At 42.7% G+C, this 26,968-nt stretch overlaps 1 non-coding gene across 1 annotated transcript; it reads right to left on the bottom strand.

Moving 5' to 3' along the window:
• Nucleotides 1-14,356: 14,356 nt before the first annotated feature.
• LOC136784166 (5.8S ribosomal RNA) lies at nucleotides 14,357-14,511 on the bottom strand. The gene has a single exon (XR_010824374.1). It is a non-coding gene; the product is annotated as a 5.8S ribosomal RNA (ribosomal RNA).
• Nucleotides 14,512-26,968: the final 12,457 nt, after the last annotated feature.

Genomic DNA, 26,968 nt, shown 5'->3' with positions numbered 1-26,968 from the left:
TTACAACTGTAAATGCATAGCCTTCAATGTATGGGCGTAGCTTCTTAATGGCCCATACTACTACCTAACATTCTTTTTCCGTTTCCGTGATTCTTGGAGTGTCCGACACAGGTTTAAATATTCTATTCTAAACCTTTCTACAATAGACGTTTGTAGGTCCGATAGGCTTTCTAATACTGCGCAGGCAGGATTCACTATTCTTTGAGGAGCTTGCGCTGCATCTCCTACAAAGTAACGCCAATGGCCTCTTTTCGCTGCCAGATCGAATTAGCTAGATCGGTCTCCACTCGAAGGCCTTATTGAAGTCCATGCCCAATATGCAGTCGTAGTCCAGGCTAGGAGCGGCTCGCATTCGCAGCTTCTTCTTGAAGTCATCTGTTTCCATTTCTAAGTAGACAATGCACATCGACGGACTTGGGCTTCCATCGCCTAGTCGGATCTCTCCTGTCGCAATTCTGTCAATGTCCCCTGCCAGGATGGGGACAGTTCTCTCGCCAAGGTACGACCGAACAGTGTCAGTATCCAGCAAAGCTTTAATTCCTCTGCCTAGAAAGAATATCCATAGGTACGGTCGATTATTTTTATTCTTGCTTCTTCTCTTGGCAATGGTTTGGTATTAGCGACTCTGGCCAAAATGCTCACATCTTCGCCAACAGGCTGAGCTGGGCCTCGATTCTGCAGGTAAGGTTTGCTGGGTTCTTGTCCTCGCTGCCACGTTTCTGTTGCAGTGTCGATCGCTGATCCAAATTTCTTGAGGAAATCCAAGCCTAAAATGACTTCCATTGTCAATTTAGGGGCTATATAGACCTCTAATTCTTTAGTGGCTGCTTTGAGAAATGAACTTTAGAGCTAAGGCCCCGCCTATATATGTTCGTTCGGATCCAGTATCGATTAGGCCGAAGACATTGGTGCCATCCAGGTGTATGCCTAGGCATGCTCTAACATCAAGATCGTCTTTCTTCTTAGGTCTTGGGTCCGGATGGGTGACGGTGGCGGGGGTAACTATAAGTCCTCTCTCTCCTAGTTTCTGGCTATTCTCTTTAATTCTAATAGGGAGAGCAGGCTGATCTGCTTCTGGATGAATTCCCCTGACGCTTTCGTTTCTTCTCGTGACTGGGCACGCTCTTCTCGCTTTGGGACTTATTTGCTTTGCCCATGATGCTCGAATCTTCTTCCCTTGATAGCGACGCCGACGATTCTCAATCCCACGACGATTGATGCTGATTTAGGCACCTCGAGCCTACTTGGCTTGCAATTCTTCTAAGATTGCCTAAATTCGCGATGGGAAGGCAAATGATGCATGTACAATAGCATTTATGGCTGAATTTTCTTTTTTTTTCGTAATAAATACACAGATAACGCTAAAGAGGATTTACTTTACCTCTCTGAGTTACTTTTTACAAGCACACAATACAGCAACAATTTTCTGATTAGCTAATCATTCGCTACTTAATCAGTCTTAGAATCTAGTGCTTATTCCTTAATTAGGCACCTACCTGGATTAAAAGAACGCATAAAATTCTATGCCAATACGCTAAAAGGCGTTAGTTCGCTTAATTCTTGAAATACATATGTGCACATAGCCATAGAGGTTATAAGGGGTAACTCGCAATATTCTTCTAAGACCAATGTTTTCAGATCTGAACGTTCTTAACTTTGTAAATCGGAAATTACCCAATATTTAGCCCACTTGCGAAACAAACCAAGAAAACTGTAAATAATCGCTTGGGCGTCGCGACTGAGGCTCCGCGATAGGCCTATACCGTATTCGGCCAAGGACTTTCCATAACGAACCGATTTACTTCTGCACTTGTAATTCCCTAAATTCCCCCTTGTTCCACTGATTTAAATGCGCTATTTACCGCACTAAATAATTACCCGTTTGTGCGCCGCAGGCAGCACTATTCTAAGGGAGGGGCCTCTACTACATATGCACATAAGTATTCGTATCCAAATAATACAATCGTATATACATTTCGCTTATAGGCATGGAATAAGGACCGGACAATTAATTCAGAATATTCTATCCGCTTTAAATTTCAATTCTGTTCTTAGAATTCTTCTAAGTCAATCTGTTTTGTTGACACTCTTATGCTTGGCCGACTGTGCCGCGTGAAAGAAAAAAAAAACGTCAACACGAGCGCGGTCTAACGCCGCGGACAGGCTTGTTGGAGTGCCTTTCTCCGGGCGAAAATATTAATTTAATTAATTAACGGTAAAGATCCTTTTCGTTATACTTGCTTTTTTTTTACCTTTTTCAGGCACTATTTCTCTGCATACACTACATATAGCAAAAAAAAAATGGCCCTTTCACCATGCCTATAATTCCTTGCACGCGAAATAACTTATTTCTTTAACGCTTTCCATCGGTTAGCTTTTCTATTTCCTGTGGTTCGGCACGATCGCCCCACGTTGGGCGCCAGGCCCACTCCCGTCTGGATTTGCCACGTTACAGTGTATATATTTTCTAAATTCCTCTTCACGTACTTAACCACCGCATTATGCCTCACTATCCTTGCCGCATGTGTCCTATAACATCTTTGTATGACGTGGTTAGCCGTCTCAATTTCTCTGCAGCCTGCTGTGCAGTATCTGTCACGGATTCTCCCTCTGGACATCCTTGATGTAGTTGGTAGTCCATTTATACGCAACTTTATAAGATTTAGGAAGTCCGATCCACTCAAGAATCGATTACCTTCTGTTACCCACTAGTGTTGCTATGGGATCTTCCTTGAGTACAGGAACGCATGTCCATCTACTGACTCATGTAATCGTTGAGCCCATTTCTTTAAGATGATTATTTTAGTGTCCAGGTTTTCACTTCCTATATGGAGCCTTCTCTCAGCCTTCCTTATCTCCATTGTTAGAAACGAGTAATTGGAGTTGGTGTTAAATAGCTTCAGTAATCTGAACTTTCTAAGGAGTGGAATAATCCACCTCATTAAAGGTATCGATAGTCCTCCATCTTTTGCATCTGCGTGGATGTAAGCATTTGCACAGTCTTTTGGCAAATCCAGCTATCGCCTGACCGCTGCTCTTACCATTCAATCCAACTTTTCGAGACACCCCAGCGTTACATTGCCTAGTACCAAAAGGTGTTTAGTCTTGGGAGTACCACTACCCTAAGAGCAAACCGCCTTTGCTGCGGCTTTAGGGGCGCTTTTGTTAATGTTTCCAGCGCTTGCCTTAATTGGCTCTTCCCTGCACCTAGCGAACGCCCTTCTGACGTAAATGGCACCCCTAGGTAGCGCCACTCGTCAGATCTTTAAAGCGTTGGTAGCCTTGTTCCTTGACAATTGAAGCAGACACTTTTTTCCACTGCTGTCTTTTTCAGATGGGGTACGTTCTTGATGGCTATAGTGAACGACTTCCCCGTATTGATCTTGAGACCACACTCTCCGAGATATTTCGTGGCAATATCCAGCATTTCCTGCAGTCCCTCTTGCGTGGATGCTAAGAATATTAGATCATACGCAAAAGCAAGCACATTCAAATGTTCCCCCTCAATGTCCACTCCTATCTCCGATGGAATTCTCCGAAGGAGATTGTTCATTAACATATTAAACATTATGGGTAGGAGGGGATCACCTTGTTTTACTCCACGTTTTGGCTTTATGGGATTAGATATCAATCCCCCACATGATAGTTTAGTGAAACTCTCCTTATAAACCCACTGAAGGTACTCCCTTAGATATTTAGGAAAGCCTTTTAGATCAAGAGTCTTCATCATCGCTTCATGCGAAACAGAATCAAATACTTTAGCTACATCAACTGATGCAATGAATAGCGGCTTAAACATTGTTCTACAATATTTAATTGCCAAGTCCAGTTCAAAAATGTTTTTCGAGATTCCATCTACAGGGATGAATGCTCGTTGTTTTTGGTCCAAACTGATATTCTTTAGTATCCTTTGCGATAGTATCTTATGAAATGTTCTTAGTATGATAGAGGAGAGTGTTATCGGTCTAAAGTCCTCCTGGTTCCAAATCTCCTTCCTTCTTAGGGATCAGAGTTGTCCTAGACTCCAATAGATGAAGAGGGATACTTTTGGTTAAAAGTAAGAGGTTAAATAATCTCTCTTGTATCCCTTTAGGCACTGGTCTCCATAGCCTACTGGTGAGACCATCAGGGCCCGGCGGGGTGGAAAGTTTTGGTTGAGCCAATGCTACTTCCTCCTCTTTTATTGGATCTAAGAGCTTCCATAGTACTTCCCCGTAGTTACTGATGTTCGGTGTAGTGTTCTCCTGCCCCTCCAACACCTCTGTCCAGTAAGGGACCATCACTTCCCTGCTGAGTATTTTGGCTGCATTTTTGCCTTTCAGAATCATTTTGGCACATCTACACGGATTCTTTCTCAAGGCTTTCTGAGTAACTGCTTACTTCTCTCGTCTGGCCTGTCTCCGTGTTCGTACTATTGCCTCCGTTCGTACCACCTTTTCTTTCTTCCCACTCCTTGTTTGAGGCTGGAAGGTCTTAAGCAGGAAAAGCTCAGTCTCCGCTCGTAACTGGTCCAGGGTCCAGGTTTTCGCATTGATACTAATCTTGTTCATGAGTTCACCATTAAAGCCATCACCGTCTAACGGACTCAGGGCTACCAAGAGCTCCCTAATGGCATCTAATTCATTAAAAGTTTGAACCTGCGGCAGTACCGGTTCTTGTTGTTCCTGATTCTCCTCCCCGTAGGTTCTTAAAAAGTCAAGAACTTTCTCTTTATAAGCTTGCGTTTTCCTATGGCCTTTAATCGCTTACACAGTTCGACTAGGGAAGAACTTCGAAAGTTCCTGATTCATCAGCCTTGCCCCTTGTTGCGTTAACAGGGCTTCTTGTCTCGCTGGGAGATCCGACTCTTCCTGACACCATCTTCTTCTCTTATGCTGGTTTTCCTGCAGCATAAATGCATCGTACCAGTCTTTATGTACTCGCTGTTCATGCACACCTCTGCCCCTCGCGCTTTTAAAGGGCTTACCACAATCTGACACTCTACAGACACAGGAATCAGATAAATCATTACCAGCTTGCCGGCCGTTAGTCGGGTTGGTAGAGCCTAAGGGCTCTCCAGCATTATCATTGTTCATTCGAGGCATATTTTTACTTTTTGGGCCGACTTTTTGAGGGACGAACAGGCTGGCAACCCACAAGACCCTAATTTCGCCTAGACTCAATTCAGCTATCTCGAAGGAGGTTACTGGCAGTACCACTAGGAGGTAAGAGCTAGACTTGGCCAGGAGAGGCTATATATGCCCATCCTGTCCTAGTAACCAGACCCTCCATCGGTCTCCGGCGCAGATGCGATTCGAAAGCCGACCGCTACCATCGTTGACTATGTATCATCACCGGTTCGTAAGAGAGGGCAAAAGCCCACCTCGTTTAAAACTTACCGCGATTACATTGCAAGGCAAATTGCTATTCGGTGGACAAGCGACACACCTTGTTATGTCATTCTCACTTGTTTAGTAAAGACTAGAATACTTATACAACCTTTCATTCAGAGAGACCAATGAGCCTGCATCCACCCAACGATCCGGTCTTATTCATTATCGTAAAGCATATGCCTTCGTTTAGAACGAGTTGTTAGTTCGTTAAATCTTCGCCAATTCATCCACGAGCCCCACAGTACACGAGTAGTGAGCTTGCGCAACTGAGCCATGGTTAGACCCAACCTGCGCTTCTCAGCCTCGCTCTCCGGGCACCAGACACCTCGCCATGAGATAGTCAAGGCGGTGAAACGAACATTATTACTTGGTACTCCTGTATGTTCTGTCGCCTGGCCACAAAGTTCACCATTCAAACGATATTTGTCTACTTTCAGCAAATGTGCCTGCGTCAAACTTTGGTCCGATACAACCTGCGCATCCACGACCACTGCCTCACCATCCTTGGCTATGGTCAGGTCGGGCTGGCGCCTACCGGCGGAGGTGGAGTAGGAAAGTTTACTTTCGACAAGCCATCCCTACTGTTGTAAGAAACCACCAACCAGACGGCATATGTGGTTATGCCGTAGGATCCTCCCTATGTGCGTTCTGAGACATCGCTGAATACAATGAGCCGGAGCTTCTCTCTCGAGACACCCCGCCCTGCAGTAAACAGCGCGCCCATCCCGACCTCGGGAAACCCTCGCTCTTGATGGTAATGTATTCGCTCTTATATGGTGATAATGCACATAGTCTGCTCCGGGGATCCCGGGGGCACCGACAAAAACCCAGTTGCTGCTGAGCTTTGAGTCAGGCACCTCCCTAAGACCTTTCCCATCGCACGACTCGTACAACCACGCTGCACACTCACGATTGAGCTGGGCGGTCGTTGTAACTCGGTTTCCTTTGGCCCGCATCTGGTTTTCACACCAAACAAGCTGTTTAGCCACATATATGGTTTCGACCGCTGCCCGAGCCGCAGGTAAACTGCCACGACACAACCGCTGTGGCCGGTTATGTTTCAGGATAGGGATAAAAACTTTCAATAAAGGCATGCCAAACCCGCCACTCTGTATCAGCGCATGGAAGTATCATCCAGGAGTATCATAGGGAAGTTGTAACCATTTCCGTACCGCCGAGCGAACAGCAACGTCAAAGCGCCGAAGCACCTTGGCCGTCACCGTTTCAACCACCCATTTATGATAGTTCTGCGGCAGCACGTTGTCCCTTAGCAGCGATATCCGTTGTTGTGGTTTCAACGGTGCTTTGGACAGTCGTTCGATTGCGAAAGCTAAACTCTCGTTGCCACTGCATTCCCTAGCCCCTTCGTATTTCTTTCCTAGGTAGGTCCAGACCTCTATGGGTGTTCGATGTGGAACCCATTCCCCACTTAAACGCAAAGAAGGACTAATGTCGATCTTAACTTTGTGGTCCCGACCAGACGCCACCAGAGAAATAATACCGGTCTTCTTTGCGATTAACGCCAACCCATTCAGCTTAAAAGCAGACTCCAATTGTCTCAAGTTCATTTGCATTCCAGCATTGGTAGACGACAGAAGTACAATGTCGTCAGCGTATCCTAAAGCACCAATCAAAACACCATTCAGCTTATAGCCTACATCCTTAGAGAGAACTCCTAAAGTCTAATCCACGACAAGATTGAACAATAGGGGCGATAAAGGGTCAACTTGCCGAACTCCACGACGTAACTGTATCAACGACATTTCCTTACCAGCACCTGCGATCTTGGTCGCTGCTGTTCTATATAGAGAATTTATATAATTGAGGAACTCCTTGGGCAGTCCTAGTTCCTCTATCGCCTTCATTGTAGCATCGTGAGCCACTGTATCAAAAGCTCTGCTCATATCAATACATGCCACATGTAGGCTACGACACCTTAAGCGAGCGTCTCTCAACACGGCAGAGAGGATCGTTGTGTTTTCACACACCTCATCCACCGGTCGGAAAACTCTTTGTCGTTCGTCGACAATATCTAACTTAGTTATTCTCTGTGCCAAAATTTTATGAAAATGTCTCAACACGACAGATCCTATACTGAGAGGCCTATACTCCGTTGGAGTTGGAGTTTCTGACATTTATGCCTTCTCAAGGAAAACTGTCCTCGTCGTGGATATCGTCGAAGGTACCCTTTCTGCCAGGAGCAGTAGGTTGAATAGCAACGCCTCTAAGGAGTTAGGAACTAAATTCCATTGTCTCAGCGTTATACCATCCAACCCTGGTGCAGAACCGCTCTTTACGGAGATCCTCGCAACTTCAGTTACTGATACAGGATCCCAGAACGAGGCCTTATCCACAGTGGTCTGCCCACTATTTGTGGCGCCCTCATCAAGACTTTCAAGGTGTAAACCTCTTGATATCGATGGCTGATTCTGTACGGTTCCCACTGGCTACCTCGGCTCTCCGTACAGTTCACGTAACACCGTCACATCTGCGTCTACCCCACTTTCCGCCTCAAGTATCGGCCTCCAGTGAGACTCGAAAGCGACATTGGATGGTCACTTACGCTCAGAACTGCCTTGGAGTATTCGCGAGCAGCATGCTCTCTTGTTCTTTTTATGGAGGGTTTGATTTTCAGCAAATTCCCGAACTCTCTTTTGCTCCCAAATCTCTCTCCGTTCGATAGGATGTTGCTCTCAAGTTGTCACGTGTCGAGGAGCTTGCACTGTTGACGGCGGGAAGATCCTACACAGTCAATCAGAGATTCGCCGCATATTCACCTACCCTATGGAGGCATCGTTGCCGATAGTTACCAGTATGCCCGCCTCGTAAGTCCTGACTCTGGTACATAGAGTACATAGCTCAGCTATTTCGTCACGGATCCTCTCAGAGCTAGTCTGAGGTACAGGCGGGAGTGCAACACTAGGAGTTATACCGACCTCTTGGCACGTTGGTATGTCTGGGACTTTTATCACTGTCTCCAAACAACCCTCACCTTCATCAGCTTCTGCCTGAGCAGGCAGCGCCTCGCGGCTGGACTTTGAACCATTTTTAGGTAAGCTTTGTTCTTACGCTTGCCCTTGATAGCATCAATCGTTCTATGGGGGAAAAGTTCCTGAAGATGTATATTCATAAACCTAACTCCTGCTGAGTAACCAGAAACCTCAGCCCGCGCCAAGATAACAGTTTCCTCCTCGGATCATTTAGCCTTTACACGTTCAACATCGATCGCATTATTGACTTCCACCTTATGGGCCTTAACCTTATGTACACCCAGTCCACGCACGTTCCGGAACTCCCTTCCGCAGTGCTCACACTGAACGGGCGGTTCATCATCGGGGTCGCTGTTAGACCCGCGAGCTACTACCGGGAGATCAGACACGCTAGGCGACACTGACTCATCAGGCTCTCCACTCTCACTCACAAGCAATGTACGAGCCATCCGAAAACACGAACGTGAATTATGATTTATTTTTCTCATTCATTCAATTTTTGCTTGTGGAGGAACAAACGGCATATCAACCAAGAACTCCCCATAAAAACCAGTTCTTTCTTGGCCCCAGTTCAAACCATGAACTTGGCACATGGGCTTTCAACCTTCGAGGCGCATAACCAGAGCCCTACACCAGGGGTTGGCCTTACACTCACCTTGCGGCTCGTGTTTTCTATTAGCCTCGATCGTTCGCCACCCTACTTTCATAGGAAGTTACCGGCCTACACCACTAGAAGGTGATCATCGGCACTTGCTCACAGGAGGTACAGGCGTTCCCCCCGATCGCTTTGTAGCAGTCATCCAGGTGCCGGGACAACCGAGAAGCGCTATGACATCACCACAGAGCCCTTGTGATGGCCCCTAAGAGAGTGATAGTTACTCCTGCCGTTTAACCGCGCTTGCTTGAATTTCTTCACGTTGACATTCAGAGCACTGGGCAGAAATCACATTGCGTCAACACTCGCGAGGGCCATCGCACTGCTTTGATTTAATTAGACAGTCGGATTCCCCTAGTCTGTGCCAATTCTAAGCTTAGCGTTGAATTGCGGCCGAAGAGAACGATCGTGCAAGTAAATTGACACGGAAGCCTCGCAGCAAGGACTTATCGCGGGAGGCCAAGGCACGGGACCGAGCTCGGATCCCAAACCGTCTCCGGGAGTTCACCTCGCCCAGGCCCTGCACGTCAGCCTGACCACGCTTCCCGACCAAGCCCGACACGCCCCGCTCCTCAGAGCCAATCCTTATTCCGAAGTTACGGTTCCCATTTGCCGACTTCCCTTACCTACATTAGTCTATCGGCTAGAAGCTCTTTACCTTGGAGACCTGCTGCGGATATGGGTACGAACCGGTGCGACACCTCCACATATCCCTCTCCTAGATTTTCAAGGTCCGAGGGGAAGATCTGAACATCGCCGCAACTGCGGTGTTCTTCGCGTTCCAAATCCTATCTCCCTGCTAGAGGTTTCCAGGGAACTCGAACGCTTATACAGAAAAGAAAACTCTTCCCGAACCTCACGAGGGCGTCTCAGGTCATTTTGGGTTACCCCGACGAACACCTCTTGCGAGGGCCCGAATTGTATACGGTTCCGCTGCCGGGTTCCGGAATAGGAACCGGATTCCCTTTCGCCCGACGGGTGTGTATCACTCAATGAGAAAACATTCGTTCGATACAACGTCATCGACATAGGATTTCTCCTAGAGCTTAGGATCGACTAACTCGTGAGCAACGGCTGTTTACGCGAAACCCTTCTTCACGTCAGTCCTCCAGCGCCTCGCTGGAGTATTTGCTACTAACACCAAGATCTGCACCGACGGCAGCTGCAGGCAGGCTCGCGCCCAGACCCTTCTGCGAACATCGTCGCGACCCTGCTACTCGTCAGAGCTTCATGCTGGACAATATACCGATTCACTTGCACTGACGGCAGAGTATAGGCGCGACGCTTTAGCGCCATCCATTTTCAGGGGTAGTTGCATCGGCAGGTGAGTTGTTACACACTTTTTAGCGGATGCCGACTTCCATGGCCACCGTCCTGCTGTCTTAAGCAACCAACGCCTTTCATGGTATCCCATAAGCGTCGACTTAGGCGCCTTAACTCTGCGATTGGTTCATCCCACAGCACCAGTTCTGCTTACTAAAATTGGCTAATTTGGCACTCTGATCCGAAATCTTGTGGCTTCAAAATTCAAGCAAGCCAGAGATCTCACCCATTTAAAGTTTGAGAATAGGTTGAGGTCGTTTCGGCCTCAAAGCCTCTAATCATTCGCTTTACCATATGAGAATCGTGCGCGTTCTTACGAACAGCCGAGTGCCAGCTACTATGAGGGAAACTTCGGAGGGAACCAGCTACTAGATGGTTCGATTAGTCTTTCGCCCCTATACCCAGTTCCGATTATCAATTTGCACGTCAGAATCGCTACAGACCTCCATCAGGGTTTCCCCTGACTTTGTCCTGACCAGGCAGAGTTCACCAACTTTCTGGTCCCAACGTGTACGCTCTGGGTGCGCCTCTTCTCGCAATGAGAGCGAGACGCCCGGTGAATGCGAAGCCGCATCTTAACGCGGCCCATCCTCCCTCGGTTGACGCTAACGCCTACCTTCAATTTCATTACGCCTTTTGGCATGCGGTCCCAATGACTCGTGCACATAATAGACTCCTTGGTCCGGGTTTTCAAGACGGGTCCTGAGATTACCCATAGCAGTAGCGTCGCTGACCGGTATCAACTAATGGCCGGTCGGAGAGCACCCTCAGCCAACAGCTGACGAGGCTCGGGAACGGCAATTGGTCCGACCTCCGTGATACACTGATCTCGCTTGCGACGGGTCCGACGCAGTTAGATTTTGCGGTCCGATACCATTCGAGTACCGCCAGGCAGCCTGCATTTGGCGACCAGGGGTCTAACTGGACGGACCGAGACAGGCCACCACCCGGGTTTTAAGCCGGCACCCAACGGGTCGCGACGTCCTACCAGGAGAGAAGTGCACGCCCCGACATCGCCGATTTACCCGACGGCGGTGTGACCCGGTTACCGAAGTCCCCAAGTCACCACGCGTCATCGCGAGGCCAGCGTCGCTGACGTTGAATCTCCCCATTCGATCTTTCGGGTTCCTCAGGTTTACCCCTGAACGGTTTCACGTAGTTTTGAACTCTCTCTTCAAAGTTCTTTTTAACTTTCCCTCACGATACTTGTTCGCTATCGGTCTAGTGGTCGTATTTAGCCTTAGATGGAATTTACCACCTACTTAGAGCTGAACCCTCAAGCAACCCGACTCTAAGGAGAGATTCTCCCGAAGCGCAACCCGATCACTACGGGCCTGGCAGCCTCTACGGGTAAGTGGCCACATTCAAGATGGACTTGGACTCGGTCCGAAAACTCGGGATAATTGAATCCTTCCGAACACAACATTTCCCAGCGGCAAGAACCGCGGGATTCAGTGCTGGGCTCTTTCCTGTTCGCTCGTCGCTACTAAGGAAATCCTGCTTAGTTTCTTTTTCTCCGCTTAATAATATGCTTAAATTCAGCGGGTGATCTCTCCTGCTCTGAGGTCGTCTCGTAAAGGGAAATATCCTCGATCTTTCCCCCTTTCTCACTCCAACTCTTCTCTCCCTCTCTCACTCTCTCGGTACTAAATTTTGATACTAGAGAGACACGAAGGTAGAAAAGATAAGGGTGTAACGAAACGACCGCCTTTTCTCGTAACTGGAGGTTCGGGGTGACCATCCAGATGCACGTGTAAAATTTGGATCGAATCGTTCAAGGGGTTTAAAAGTTATTTCCATTTAAAACTCACCCTTTTTCGGTCCTTTTCGAACGACTTTAACTGTGCATAATAAAATGGAGAAAGTGAAAAAACAATTGAGGAACACCCCACTAGAATGTAAAAATTATCGATCGCGCGCGATAATACATTTGCTATTTATTTCATTAATTTGGCTATTAGATTAATTTTAAAAATAGCAAAATCCTTTTCATTACAATTCCAAATCAATTCAATACAAGTATCATTGACTGAATTGATGGAAAGAGGGAGAAGATAGAATGAAAAGGAAAGTATCAAAAGCTAAGATGTCACGCGACTGCACTGATAATTTAATAGGAAACACATCAAGGCATTTTCTTTCTACAAACGAAGGTAAAAAGAATTATTTAAAATCAATTCATTGATGATAGAAAAAATTAAACTTACCCATTATTGTTCTCCAAGTTCCTTTACACCGAAGTTTTTGAAAAAGCTTCAAACTGGCTCCTCGATGATTTACAGAATGCACACTTTCATTGATTTTGCATTTAAGAACTCGCGAATTTAAGCAAATTAGGTGTTAACCTACGTTTCTTCAAAACACCGGTTAATTTGACACTTTTTGAACTGTTTGAAGTAGGCTGAAAAGAGAGACACAGAGAGATAGAATAATCAATCATTCGTTTCGACCACTCTTAATCACCCTACTTCAAACAGTTCAAAAGTGTCAAATTCACCAGTGTTTTGAAGAAACGTAGGTTAATACTTAATTTGTTTAAATTCACAAGTGTTTAAATGCAAAATCAGTGATAGTGTGCTTTCTGGAAATCATCGAGGAGCCAGTTTGAAGCTTTTTCAAAAACTTCGATTTAAAGGAACTTGCAGAACATTTAATGGGTGAGTTTAGTTTTCTCCTTCATCAATGTATTGATTTTGAATCATTCCCTTTAGCTTCGTTAGTAGAAAGAGAATGCCCTCGTGCATTGTCTGTTAAGTTATCATTGCGCTCGCGCAATATCTTAGCTTTTGATACTTTCCTTTACATTGCGTCAACTCGCTCTTTCCATCCAATCAGTCAATGATGCTTGTACTGAATTGAATTGGAATTGTAATGTAAAGGATTTTGTTATTTTAAAAATTAATCTAATAGCCAGATTAAAGAAATAAATAGCAAAAGTATTACCGCACGCGATCGATAATTTTTACATTCTAGCTGGGTGCTCATCAATTGTTTTTCACTTTCTCCACTTTCCATTATGCAGTTAAAGTCGTTCGAAAAGGACTGAAAAAGGGTGATTTTTAAATAGAAATAACTTTTAAACCTCTTGAACAATTCGAACGAAATTTTACACGTGCACTCAGTTTGTCACCCCGAACCTCCAGTTACGAGAAAAGGCGGTCATTTCGTTACACCCTGTATAACGAAGCATCGAATCGAAGAATAACTGAAATCAACTAAGAGAGGCGCGGACATATGAACACATAGAGATCATACGTCGCTTCGCCCCTCGAGAACCTTACACGTTTTCGTCAACATGGTCGTTCACCGTCATATCCAAATGCCCCTCCCTATTACAGTGAGAAATGCGTACACAAAGATATATACACACACACACACACCCCAGAGAGACGAATTTAATACAACGCTCCGGGACTCAACATCGACGGACGCACGGCGGAAGACCGTTAGAGAGACACAACAGCGTTAAACTTTTAATGCTTTCTTCGCATTGTAACACGCCGCTCATCGCAATCGGTCGCACACACACCGTAGGCGCTCCACATAACGCTGACAAGCACAGTTAATTCTCGTATTTTTACTCGGCGTCGCCTCTCTTTAACACTTTATTTACGGACGTTGATTAGACCTACTTTTACCAAAGTGAGATATTTTGAATAATACACGAAAATTGAAGTTTTATATATAGAAATTAGTTATACTTTAAATTAAATGAAAGATTTATTATTAAAAAATTTATTTAAAACATTGTTTACGTATAAATTATGATTTTGAAATACCTTTGAATGAGTAAAATTGGTTCAGTCCGTAAATCTAGTGTTAAATAGGGAAACACGGAGGATGAACTTTCGCAGAACCCGCGCGATAGCAACGTGAAAGGAGGTCCCTCCTTCCGCGAGTAGATTCGGAGAGAGTTTTCATTTCAGGGGACTTCCGAAAGGACGAAAATGGCCCAATACAGTTAGCTCGTACGTTCCTCTTTGCGAAGGACGCAAAGCAGTCTTGTTTTACTAAAACGACCCTCAGCCAGGCGTGGTGCGGGATTTGTATCCGTGGACCGCAATGTGCGTTCGAAATGTCGATGTTCATGTGTCCTGCAGGTCACAAGTAGACGCGCAAGTAGCTGCGTTCTTCATCGACTCATGAGCCAAGTGATCCACCGTTCAGGGTAATCAATAAAAGCTCCCTATCCAACGAATGTGCTGTAATCATGCAAAAAAATTTTCAAACAAATTCAAAACCATTCTCGACAACGCACCAGTGATCTCTCGCCAATGCTATCGCTATCGAGGGGCCGCCATCCATAAGAAGGACCGCTCTCTCTTGCAGAGAGATCGCCATCCTCTAAGGGATACCGGCAATTTTTTTTAAGTAGGACGACAGCCGAAGGCCGCGTGTTAAGCACATGATCATTGAAAAACCTCGCAAGATAGAGGCGCGCGAGAAAATGTCCATGTGCGCGCACGGCACAAAACAACACTCAGTCTCCATCTCACCATCTCCCTCGATAGGCTGCAACGCAGTCCATCGACCATCGCTACCTCACTCTTTTTGTTCTTTCGAGAGCTCACTTTGTGGGCTAGTCCACATCTCGGCAAAATATTGCCGGAGAAACGTATAACAGGCGATAAAGCTTCTTTCCCCTCAAGGGAGAGCTCGATTTTGTTATTCGTGTACGTTAATGATCCTTCCGCAGGTTCACCTACGGAAACCTTGCTACGACTTTTACTTCCTCTAAATGATCAAGTTTGGTCATCTTCCCGGCAACATCGGTAATGCCGAGGCATTTCCGCGCACCAGTCCGAAGACCTCACTAAATCATTCAATCGGTAGTAGCGACGGGCGGTGTGTACAAAGGGCAGGGACGTAATCAACGCGAGCTTATGACTCGCGCTTACTGGGAATTCTTCGTTCATGGGGAACAATTGCAAGCCCCAATCGCTAGCACGAAGGAGGTTCAGCGGGTTACCCGGGCCTTTCGGCCAGGGAAAACACGCTGATTCCTTCAGTGTAGCGCGCGTGCGGCCCAGAACATCTAAGGGCATCACAGACTTGTTATTGCTCAATCTCGTGCGGCTAAAAACCGCCTGTCCCTCTAAGAAGATTTGTAGGTACGTTGGTAGTAAAAACCACCCGACAGAAGCCGGAGGCCTTCGAGATACCAGAATGTACGCCTATTTAGCAGGCTAGAGTCTCGTTCGTTATCGGAATTAACCAGACAAATCGCTCTATCAACTAAGAACAGCCATGCACCACCACCCACCGAATCAAGAAAGAGCTATCAATCTGCCAATCCTTCTGATGTCCGGGCCTGGTGAGGTTTTCCGTGTTGAGTCAACTTCAGCCGCAGGCTCCACTCCTAGCAGTGCCCTTCCGTCAATTCCTTTAAGTTTCAGCTTTGCAACCATAACTTCCCCCGGTACCCAAAAGCTTTGGTTTTCCGGAAGCTGCCCGCCGAGTCATCGAAGGAACTTCGGCGGATCGCTAGCTGGCATCGTCTATGGTTCGAACTAGAGCGGTATCTGATCGCCTTCGAACCTCTAACTTTCGTTCTTGATTAGTGAAAACATTTTTGGCAAATGCTTTCGCTTCTATTCGTCTAGCGTCGATACAAGAATTTCACCCCTAACGTCGCAATACGAATGCCCCCAACTGTCCCTATTAATCATTACCTCGGGCTTCGGAAAATCAACAAAATAGAACCGAGATCCTATTCCATTATTTCATGCACACAGTATTCAGGCGAAAGTAGCCTGCTTTAAGCACTCTAATTTGTTCAAAGTAAAAATACCGACTCATCTCGACACTCAATGAAGAGCACCGCGATGGAATATTAGTTGGACCGCCCCGAAAGTCTAAGTTCACCGGTAGGATGTCCCACGGAATGCAAGTAACCACCGCGAGCGGCGGACCGACATTGTAGTACACAGATTCAACTACGAGTTTTTTAACCGCAACAACTTTAATATACGCTATTAGAGCTGGAATTACAGCAGCTGCTGTCACCAGACTTGCCCTTCAATTGATCCTCGTTAAAGGATTTAAAGTGTACTCATTCCAATTACGGGGCCTCGGATGAGTCTCGTATTGTTATTTTCCGTCACTACCTCCCCGTGCCGGGAGTGGGTATTTTGTGCGCTTGCTGCCTTCCTTGGATGTGGTAGCCGTTTTTCAGGCTCCCTCTCCGGAATCGAACCCCGATTCTCCGTTACCTGTTACAACCATGGTAGGCGCAGAACCTACCATCGACAGTTGATAAGGCAGACATGTGAAAGATGCGTCGCCGGTTCGAGACCGTGCGATCAACACAAAGCTATTCAAAGTCACCAAGGTAAACAGTGAACGAGTGGTGAAACCCGAACCATCGATTGGTTTTGATCTAATAAATGCGTTCCTCTCATCTCTGGTTGGAATTCTGGTTTGCATGTATTAGCTCTAGAATTACCACAATAATCCAAATAAATGTGGGTACGATCTAAGGAACCATAACTGATTTAATGAGCCATTCGCGGTTTCACATTAATTCGGCATGCACTGAGACATGCACGGCTTAATCTTTGAGACAAGCATATGACTACTGGCAGAATCAACCAGGGAGCTTGGATCAACGCGTGGAAAACAACTACGTACGAAGCAAGCATCGTGAGAAAGTGTCGCAGGAAATGCGGCAATTAGCTACATTTATCACATAAACACCAAATCACGAATACCTAAAGCAAACACCGCAGTCGAGTCATTACTTAAAATTCCCGATAGTAGTGTGGCTATAGGGATTCTGGGACCGGGTGGCGAGGGGGTCGGTGTTTCGCGGGGTAAGCGGAGGTAGGGGAAATACCCCCATTTCTTAGCGGAGGGGGATTGCCCCCACTCCAGGGTGGTGGGGGAAGCCCGGTGGTGGGGGAAAATTAATCACGTGACACTCCAATTGTTTAGCCTTCAACAAAAAGGTTTATTTATATCGTTAGATCTCTTGGTACTGATAACGTGGTATAATTTTATAAGAAGTTTGCGAATCTAAATTCCATTTTATAAATTGTGTAGTACATCGCGCGCCTATCTGCCTATTTTGTTATTTCATCCATTGGTATGCCTAATTTCAAATGAAAAATTCCAGCCGGTGTTCGCAACGGGTCCGCCAAACGTCCCAGCCCTTTACGCGAGAGATATAAGAGAGAGAGAGAGAGAACACATATTGTAAAATTAATTTATTATTAAAGGAATTGAGGGAACGTATAAATACACGTAGATTTTGGTGAAACAGCCTTGCGGCATAAAAAACACACTTTATTATTTAAAATATATATATTTTTCACAATCTTCATTTTTTTTTTTTTTTTTCTGATAATCTGCAGCGAGATAGCTGGGCTCTGCGTTTTGATTAGTTCTTCCATCTAAAATCAAAATGGTCCACTTTGCCTCGTCGAAGTAAGGTCTACCTTAGGCTCCATTTGCGCGCAGCTTGTGTTCCCGTGACGAAAGACTCCGATTGCGTAGCCAATATTTCTCACCTTAGACATAATTGAAATCATGTTGTTACTTTTCGCATAGTAATAGCTCTATTTTTTAACAAAGCAAGTATACTTACAAAAATTCAGCACGCGATTTTTAGGTTTACGCCGCCTCTTCATCTCCTTTCTCTTCTTGCTCCTCTTCCTCCTCTTGCTCCATTTGTTCCTCCATTTCATTAGTTATCTCCATAAGTTCCTCAACTAAGGCAGCAAAATCTGGGTCATCCTCAATGTCCTGCACCACCTCCACATTCTCCCACAAATCATTTTCTTGCTTTTTCAGTATGTCACACAACATTGTTCTTTACACTATCGTCGCTAGCGTTAAAATGATCTTAAGATTTTTCGTCACTAGTCGCTCAGATGCAAAACGATCTTCCAATGAAATATGAACTGACCGATTACGCACGTATTTTTTAGTTAATCTGATGCCTTTCTTTCCTCTTTATCAATACATATTAGTCTTCTCTTTATCAAAACGTATTAGCTTCCTTTCGGAGAAGTGGAATGCAGTCAAAGAGAATCTCAATAGAGACCTACTAGCATCCTCGTTTATTTTTATTTGTACCTCTAAATGCAAATTCTAATTTGTAAGGTTGATAAAAAAAAAGGAAGTTTAATTTTTTATTTTGAAGGTTTTATTTATACAATAAATAAATGCTGGGAAAAAATGTTGACATCATTTTTGATTGGTTATTCTAAGTAAATAGCGGCAGATGGTAGTGACAGTAGCAGTAGGAGCGGTATCATCTACGAGAAAAAAGTAAGGAAAAATATTTATTATACTACTTATCCAAGGACTGGATGCCAAAAAAATTTTGTTTTTTTTTTATCGATTCTTACCGATTGTGGGTGGTCTCCGTAGATGAATCGGACAGTAGCTGGAGAACGTCTGCATCCTCGTCGAACCGTATTACGTTTTCTGGATATAGTTCTTGTTTCATATCAATACCCTCCCATTCCATTTCACTACTAAAATCTGATAGACGATCATCATTATCGTCATTATTCCCATCGGACTGTGGGGATTGTTGCCGCTGAAGCTTCTTCCTCAACATTCTCACAATTGCGGTCAACACGTTGTTATCCTCGTCTTCAATTTCACCCCAATCTCCTTCCAAATCTACTTCTTCTTCTTCTTCTTCCTCCACTGATTCTTCTATATTTAGAATGTTATCAATATTTTGTTCAGTAAATAATGTGTACAATTTAATTACACCCATTTTTTTTTTGTAGGAACTATCACGTTAAGCAAACTCGGTAGACTGAGAATGGAAGAGATGTAAGCTCAATACGAAATATATTAACAATACGTATTATTATTTTCTCTATCAATACGTATTAGCTTTCGCCACCTCACAATAGTTATCAACACGTTATTATCCTCCTCTTCCATCTCACTACTATCTTCCACTACTTCGTCCATACTTTGGATGATCTTAATATTTTAACTAGCATCCTGATACGACGAACGTTAATAATATTGTTTTATCATTTTTCGCGTGATTTCAAGGGTGAGGAGCAGGGAGATGGGGGTTACGAGTTGAACGATCGTTGGAGTTTTTAATTAAAACTTATATATTTTTAAAATAATAATAATAATATTATACACATAATAATATTGCTCCTAAACTGTAGCAGCAGCAGCAGCACCACCAGCAGCAGAATCTGCGATTAAAAAATTGAAAATGATTTATTATTAGTCTTAAATTTTAATTTCGTGAAGTACTTAATGTTAGAAGAGTTTAAACTTTTCTTACCGATTCGTGATAGTGGCTGTTAAATGCAATCACGACCCCTATGCTCACGTAGACCACATATTGCACAGCTTACAATACGTGGTATAGGTTGATGATCGGTATCACCAGCAGCACCAGCACCAGCACCAGCAGCAGCACCAGCAGCAGCACCAGCAGCAGCACCAGCAGCATCAGGCTGCAGCGGTGCATTTAAAGGCTACGAAGTGGTTGATGCTGCTGCAGAAGTCTCCATCTATTTGGTACAGTTAACTGCGGTGTTGGCTGTTGTACAATCCTAAATGGCTTTACGATTGCTACAGGCTTTCCTGTTTGTTGATAATCCAATAATGTCATTTTTTTGTCTGGCAAAGTGATTTTTTTTTTGTCTGAATCCATTTCGTCTACTGTCAGAAACACTACTGAAGTCGAGATTGCTCTCCAGTACGAATAATCCTTATCTATCTCTATTCTAGATTGAGTTACATCTCTTAATCAAAACGTATTAGATTTCTTTCCGTTTACTCCTGATGAAATAGGAAGGGGAATATTTAAAATAATATTTTTTCAATAATATTTTATTTAACCTCTACTTTATCTCTCATGTTTTTTTTTTAAATATTATACACAAAATTTAATAGTAAAAGAAATAGAAATGTGGTTGTTCCTCTTCTTCTTCCCTCTTAGTCTGCTTTGACTCAATATCCTCCTCCTCGTCCTTCTTCGTCTCCTTTGACTCAATATCTTTTTCCTCAGCCTGTTTCTCTTCGTCTTTCTTCACTTTATTAAAAAAAAAAAAAACAATAATTATGAAATAATGTAAAAAATAAATACTTACAGTTTTTATGCAAATAAAGATACAGTTTCCGTTCATACTCTTCGAAGTAACGATTGACGTATTCCTCTGTCAAATCTCTGGGAAGAGTGGGTGACAGAGGAACAATATCCTCTTGAATCATGATTAATTTACACTTTTCGCAGCTCATTTTTTTTCCCTGTGTGCAGCACCGACAACGGTATAAGATTGAATGAAGATTTGAGGACTTGTGTTCTCCTCTTTATTTCTCTAAATAGTTTTCAAAGAATCACATATTTGCTTTTATCCACTTGGCAAAAACTGACACCTCCTCGTAAGGACAGTGGATACGTTCATTGTCCAAGTTCGTCTCTCGAACGTGTAAATTACACGGTGTTTTTTCAAAATCATATAATTTAATTAAATCTTTAAACTTAGGACAACCATACACTTCTAAATTGATATTTTCCACATTCATCCTATTCAATATATTTTTTTCAATATTCCCTCCCTTGTAGGCTACTACGGGATTCTCGCAGGTTAAGCAATCCCCAATAAAATCTTCTACATCCTCCTGCTCGTATTTCTCGAATCCCGTATCACTGTATTTTATACCATGCACCATATTGAGCAAATACCACACAGTTTTTTTGTCTTTCTCACTAAGATTGTTAATAATGTCACGCAAACGAAAAGATGCGTAAGAAATTTGGTTACTTATTAAATCAATTATAGCTATATCTTTATATTTAAGTTCTTTTTTATAAACTAAGAAACCTTCTATATCCATTACGTGAGTTTTTCTATGCATCGTTGCGCTCGCGCTATTCTCAACGAAGAAACAAACTGAAATGAAGCTCCGAAGCAATCCCCTTAGAGAGGAAGAATTTTTATCGTTTCTTTAAAATATAAAGTTACATTTGATAAGGAGTCCATTCTTTCCTAATCAAAGAAAGATATACCATCTGCATAATCTCCGTAAGATATTTTTTTTCCTATTGTAGTATACTGTGATGAAACTATAGGTAACAATCACAGTGGGGGAAAAAACATTGAATTTTAATACGTATAGCATATTTGTTCCCCTGATGGAGGGGAAAAGAAATTTCTTAAATGCAATAAAAAAAAATCGTTCAGTATTGCATCGAGCGACTGACGATAATGACACCGACATTCGTTGATTTTCAAGGTTTTGTATTGACCGACAAGAGTTTTATAGTTAAAGAATTTGCGGTGTTGCGTGATAATGAAGTGTATCACAATGTATTTTCACCACCATTTCAAGAAGCTTGGTTGAGCGATCTCGAGAGAGAACAGAATGAGTAAGTATTTTTTTTAAACGATAAAAAATATAATGTTCTGTATATAATTTTTTTGTTTAAAGTTGGCTTTATTGTAATCGCCATGGATTCAATTGGACCGACGGTCATTCACCTTATTACAAGTATAAAGATGTAATACGAAAGTATGTAACGTCATACGAGGAGAAGGAGGAGGATTGGATTTTCGTGAAAGGACGGGAGAAATATGATTGGTTGAGAAAAATTTGCAACTTAGAAAATATATACAATGTGAAGGAGTGTGAGTGGGGTAACTTCAGCTTAGAGGGAGTAAAAATTTCGAACCAGCGTTACCCAAGTGTATGACTCATTATGGTATATGTTCACTGCAAAATGTCTACTATATGAAATCTGTATATGATCAAAGAAATAAATGACTTTTGTGCAAAAATTGATAACAATGTATATCTAAGAATATCGATTACATCTCGGACGAAACAATGGGATGTGTATATCACCCCTACTCCCATTTTCTTTTCGCTATATATGAGCGTTACTCTTCGCGAGAGACGCATTTACAATTATTTATTTATTGTTGTCTACCGTATGAAAGAATCTTAAATTTTTTAAGAAACAAAAATGTCTACTGAATTGCGAAGAAAGTTTTTTACAATTAATAGTGCGAACGAATACGATGCATGGGTACGAGAATGTCGCGAGCATATTCGACGATTGAACAACGCGGATCGAGCATTGCCCGTTGGAACGCGTCAAAAGAATTTCGCCGAAATCGCGTGTATAAAGTGTCTATTGCTACGAGCGTAGAGAGAACTGAATTATATTAAATCAGGTGCTGGTTGTAGCAATGACGTATAAGGACTTATCTGGGAGGAGCTTGATTCGGCGTTTCGAAGTCGATTATGCAGCGGTATGGTAGTTAATAGTAATTATATAGAGCCGAAGGATTTTTTAGTAGACGCGGAAATATTAGTGCGTGTGCATATAGATAAGGTATTTGTTAGTGCAAATAGTGTTAAAGTTAATTGTGTATTTAACGGACAATTCATCTGCAAGGACAATAGTGATGAAAAAAACATTAGTACGACTAACGCAATATTGTATAACACTGATAATTTTAGTGATTGGTATAGGAAAAATATTTTAGACGTTGTTATGAAAAAATTAAGTGAATTTCAAGAGAGTGACCGTGGATGGGCTTTACAAAAAATCAATTATTTACTGGTTAACATTAATCGTTTTAACCCGTTGCATGCGGGTTGTAGAATTACTCTGCCACCTGCTATCGCAAGTAGGAAATCTCTGATAAATTTGGAAACTAGTGATAATGCATGTTTCGCGTGGTCCGTGACGGTGGCACTCTACCCGGTAAAACCTACGGCTCATCCAAATCGTACGTCCTCTTATCCACATTTTCGGACTGTTTTAGACGTCGGTAGCTTAACCTTTCCGACTACGCTAAATCAGATCCCGAAATTCGAGACGGATAATGACGTGTCGGTCAACATCTTTACCTTGGAGAATGATATCGATGCAAAAATCGTACCTCTTCAGGTGACGAAAAAGAAGAGATCGAGGCATGCCAATCTTCTTCTCGTCAACGATGAACAGGGAGCTGCACATTTCATGTGCATAAGGAATCTGTCGAGATTGGTGCGAAGTCAATTCACCAAGAGCAAAATTGCACATTATATATGCGATCGGTATGTATTAATAATAATACAAATATAACTGCATATGATTTATTTTTAGATGTCTCCACTACTTTTGTACAGTGGAGAAGCTGGAGTCGCATGAGCAGGATTGCGCGCGGCTCAACGATAATCTCCGATTGATGCTACCGAGAGAGTCCGAGGATCGCTGGGTTTCCTTCAAGAGCATCAAAAATGGGGAGGGAGTGCCATTCGTCGTATACGCAGATCTCGAGTGCATATTATCAAAAGTTGAACAATCGAACAGTAGTGATATTTATCAGAAGTATGAACCTATAAGTGTTGGCTATTATTTAAAAAGTGCTCGCGATGCGTCACTCTCAAAATACGATGCTCATCGGGGTGTCGACTGCATCGAATGGATCGTACGCGAGCTCGAGGTCATTGCGCGTATCGCGAGCGAGAAACTGGGCACTATCGTACCCATGCGTGATCTTAGTCTTACTGAACGATCGCGTCACTGTAATGACCCCAATTGTCATATATGAAAAAAGCCGTTTCTTCCGAATCAACTTCGAATTCGCGATCACGATCATCTGACCGGCAGATACAGAGGACCGTCTCACAATAATTGTAATTTAAATTTTAAAGATTCGCATGTCATTCCAGTGATTTTCCACAATTTTTCCGGCTATGATTCGCATTTTATTCTCAAGACTATCGCTAATTTGTACGAGGGATCGGTATATCTGCTGCCTGTACATAAGGAAAAATGCATTTCATTCACCAAATATTTGCGAAATTATAATATACGGTTGAGATTTATCGATTCGTTCAAATTTATGGCCTCCAGTCTGGACAAATTGAGCTCGTACTTGACGGAATCTCAGCTGACAAATTTGAGTTCATAATTTTCGGACTTGAGCGTCGAGCAGTTCAACTTGCTTACGAGGAAAGGTATTTTTCCTTACGACTATATAGATAGTGCGGCTCGATTGGAAGAGACGGCTTTACCACCGCGCCAGTCGTTTCGCAACAGACTGACCGACAGCGATATCAGCGAGAAAGCATACAGTCATGCCGTAGAAGTATGGACCAAATTCCAGATGCGCAGACTTGGGGACTACAGTGACCTGTACTTGAAGACCGATGTCCTATTGTTGACCGAAGTTTTCGAAAGTTTTCGCGATAGTTGCATGCTAAATTATAACTTGGATCCAGCCCATTATTATACGCTTCCGGGCTTCACCTGGGACGCGATGTTGAAGCATATGGGAATCAGGCTGGAGCTTTTCACGGACGTGGATATGTTGCTGTTCGCAGAGCGCGGTATACGCGGTGGTTTGAGTCAGTGCTCCCATCGCTACGAGAGGGCCAACAATCGGTACATGCGGGACTACGATCCGGCGGAACCGTCGAAGTATCTCATGTATTACGACGTAAACAATCTGTATGGGTGAGCAATGTGTCAGCCGCTGCCCACCCATGGATTCCGATGAATTGAGGACGCTGCCAATCTCGATGTCTCCGCTATACCCTCGGATCATCCCGAGGGTTATATTTTGGAGGTCGATTTGGAGTATCCGCGCGAGCTTCACGACAAACACGCGGACCTACCGTTCTGCATGGTGCGCGAGAAACCGCCAGGTGCGAGCCAGAAGAAACTGCTGGCTACCAGGGGGGTCAACTTCCCATGTATTCCGCTGCGACACCGTTAGTGGCGCCCTCGCTGTAAGATATGCTAATGGAACTAAATGCTCAGCTCATACATATACACGCACACACATACGTATATGATTTTTGAGCGCGCGTACCAAATTTGCAAGAATAAAATAATTAATGTTAATAAATAAATGCATAAATAAATAATACATTATTCTATTTATTTTCAGTAATTTTATATACAAACAAGACAAAATACATATATTTTTTTCTTATTAAACATTTTAACAAAATCTTATTCTTTATTAATCATTTGTAGTCAATTTTTGAAGTCCAACAATAGTCAAAAACGCAGACGATTCATACATCACTGATCTATAATTAAATAACGGTATTAAAAACTTGTAAATTATATCAAATATATATTAAAATTTTCTGTCTATATTTTTATTACCTTATGCGGTGGTACATTTAGAGTCTTACATTTCATGAATTTTCTACGATTTTTTATATTTTCCGCAATGATATAATATCCTTTGTAATGAGTCTGAAAAATAATAAGAAATGTGACTAAATATATAAAATAGGAGTTGAAGCAAAATGATTTAAAATGTAATATGTTACTTATATTTACTTCTATAATTTTTATTCCAAATGCAGTAACTTCTTTTGCCAATTGATGTTTTCTATTTGGTTTTATATCGTAATGATAATTTTGTGGCTTGGTAATAAATGTAATTGGAATACTCGTGATCAAATGCTCCATTTAATATTTTATTTAAATATTGGCACCATTCATTAATAAAATATTTTCCGGTTATGTCAATTATATATTCTTCTTGATCAATACAGTGTATAGCAATGTTTGAAAAAGCTTCCAAATATAGAATGCTTTTTAGCTTCTCTCTTATTTTTGTGTCGTGGCAAAAGTTCTGCATTTTTATTTCAATAGTGATTAGTGCTTCATTTATTTTTTTTAGTGTTTCACTGAGATTTAAACTTTGTGCACATTCTGTACACTGGATTTTAATTTTATTTATCATATTACTGATTATTTTATCTATATTAATAAAAGTTAATGACGATGCTTTTAGTGGTAATGATGGTCCGGTGCAATCGACATTTTCATTACAATTGTCATTACTAATTTTTCCAGCAACTTTAAACATTTTGGTTAAAGATAGAGAGGTGCCCCTGCTCTCTTCTTTGCAGTTTGATGATATCGAATGTTTGGCAGTTAAATTTGTTGCTATGAGTGTTTTAAAACATGTATTGAATTGGTAAGGAGTTGGGTTGTTGTTCCTGTGTCCGTGATCTCTAATCTGACTGAAACAGTTTTCTATTGTATCTTGATTAATAAATTTGAGGTTTAATGAAGAAAATCCCTTTTCTTGTAATGATTTCCATAATTGCTGTACACCTTGAATTGTCCAAATCCAGTTCTTTAAACATTTACTGTTATTTCGAACTGTTGTATGCGTTTCCTTTTCAACCCAATCCATGTTTTGAAGTTTATGGACTGCTTTGGTCCAAAACACCTTATGATTGGATTCGGAAGTAATGACGCTTGAAAACTTTTTGTGTTTAAGTTTTTCATTATTAAATGAGTCGAACAACTGATCAAAAAATAATAAAGATTCTGCAGTTCCAGTAGCACTTAATGGCAGCTGCTTATCTCCCTTGGTTGTTTTAACGACACCTAAACGTTTAAAAACATATAATTTCATTAATACCATATTTAATCATATTTGGTTTCGGTCACAATTTTTATATTTACCATTTTTCCAGGTTATAACCAAATCTATGAAATTTGCAACTGTATGACTGATGACCTGCGTAGCATATTTCACTTTCATCTTTGGTATCAGCTTGGTAACAATGTGTCTGTCTGTGAGTTTTTGCATTTGTCTTTGTCGCAGTAAAGAGTGTTTATCCATATCATAAGCTATTGTTATGTCATTCCATGGAGCAAACTT

The sequence above is a fragment of the Prorops nasuta genome, unplaced genomic scaffold (genome assembly GCF_024137725.1).
Source record: "Prorops nasuta isolate Cenicafe-Biocafe unplaced genomic scaffold, Cenicafe_Pnas_1.2 PNAS00048, whole genome shotgun sequence".
Taxonomy (NCBI): Eukaryota; Metazoa; Arthropoda; class Insecta; order Hymenoptera; family Bethylidae; genus Prorops; species Prorops nasuta.
This window is presented reverse-complemented; position numbering and strand designations above follow the sequence as displayed.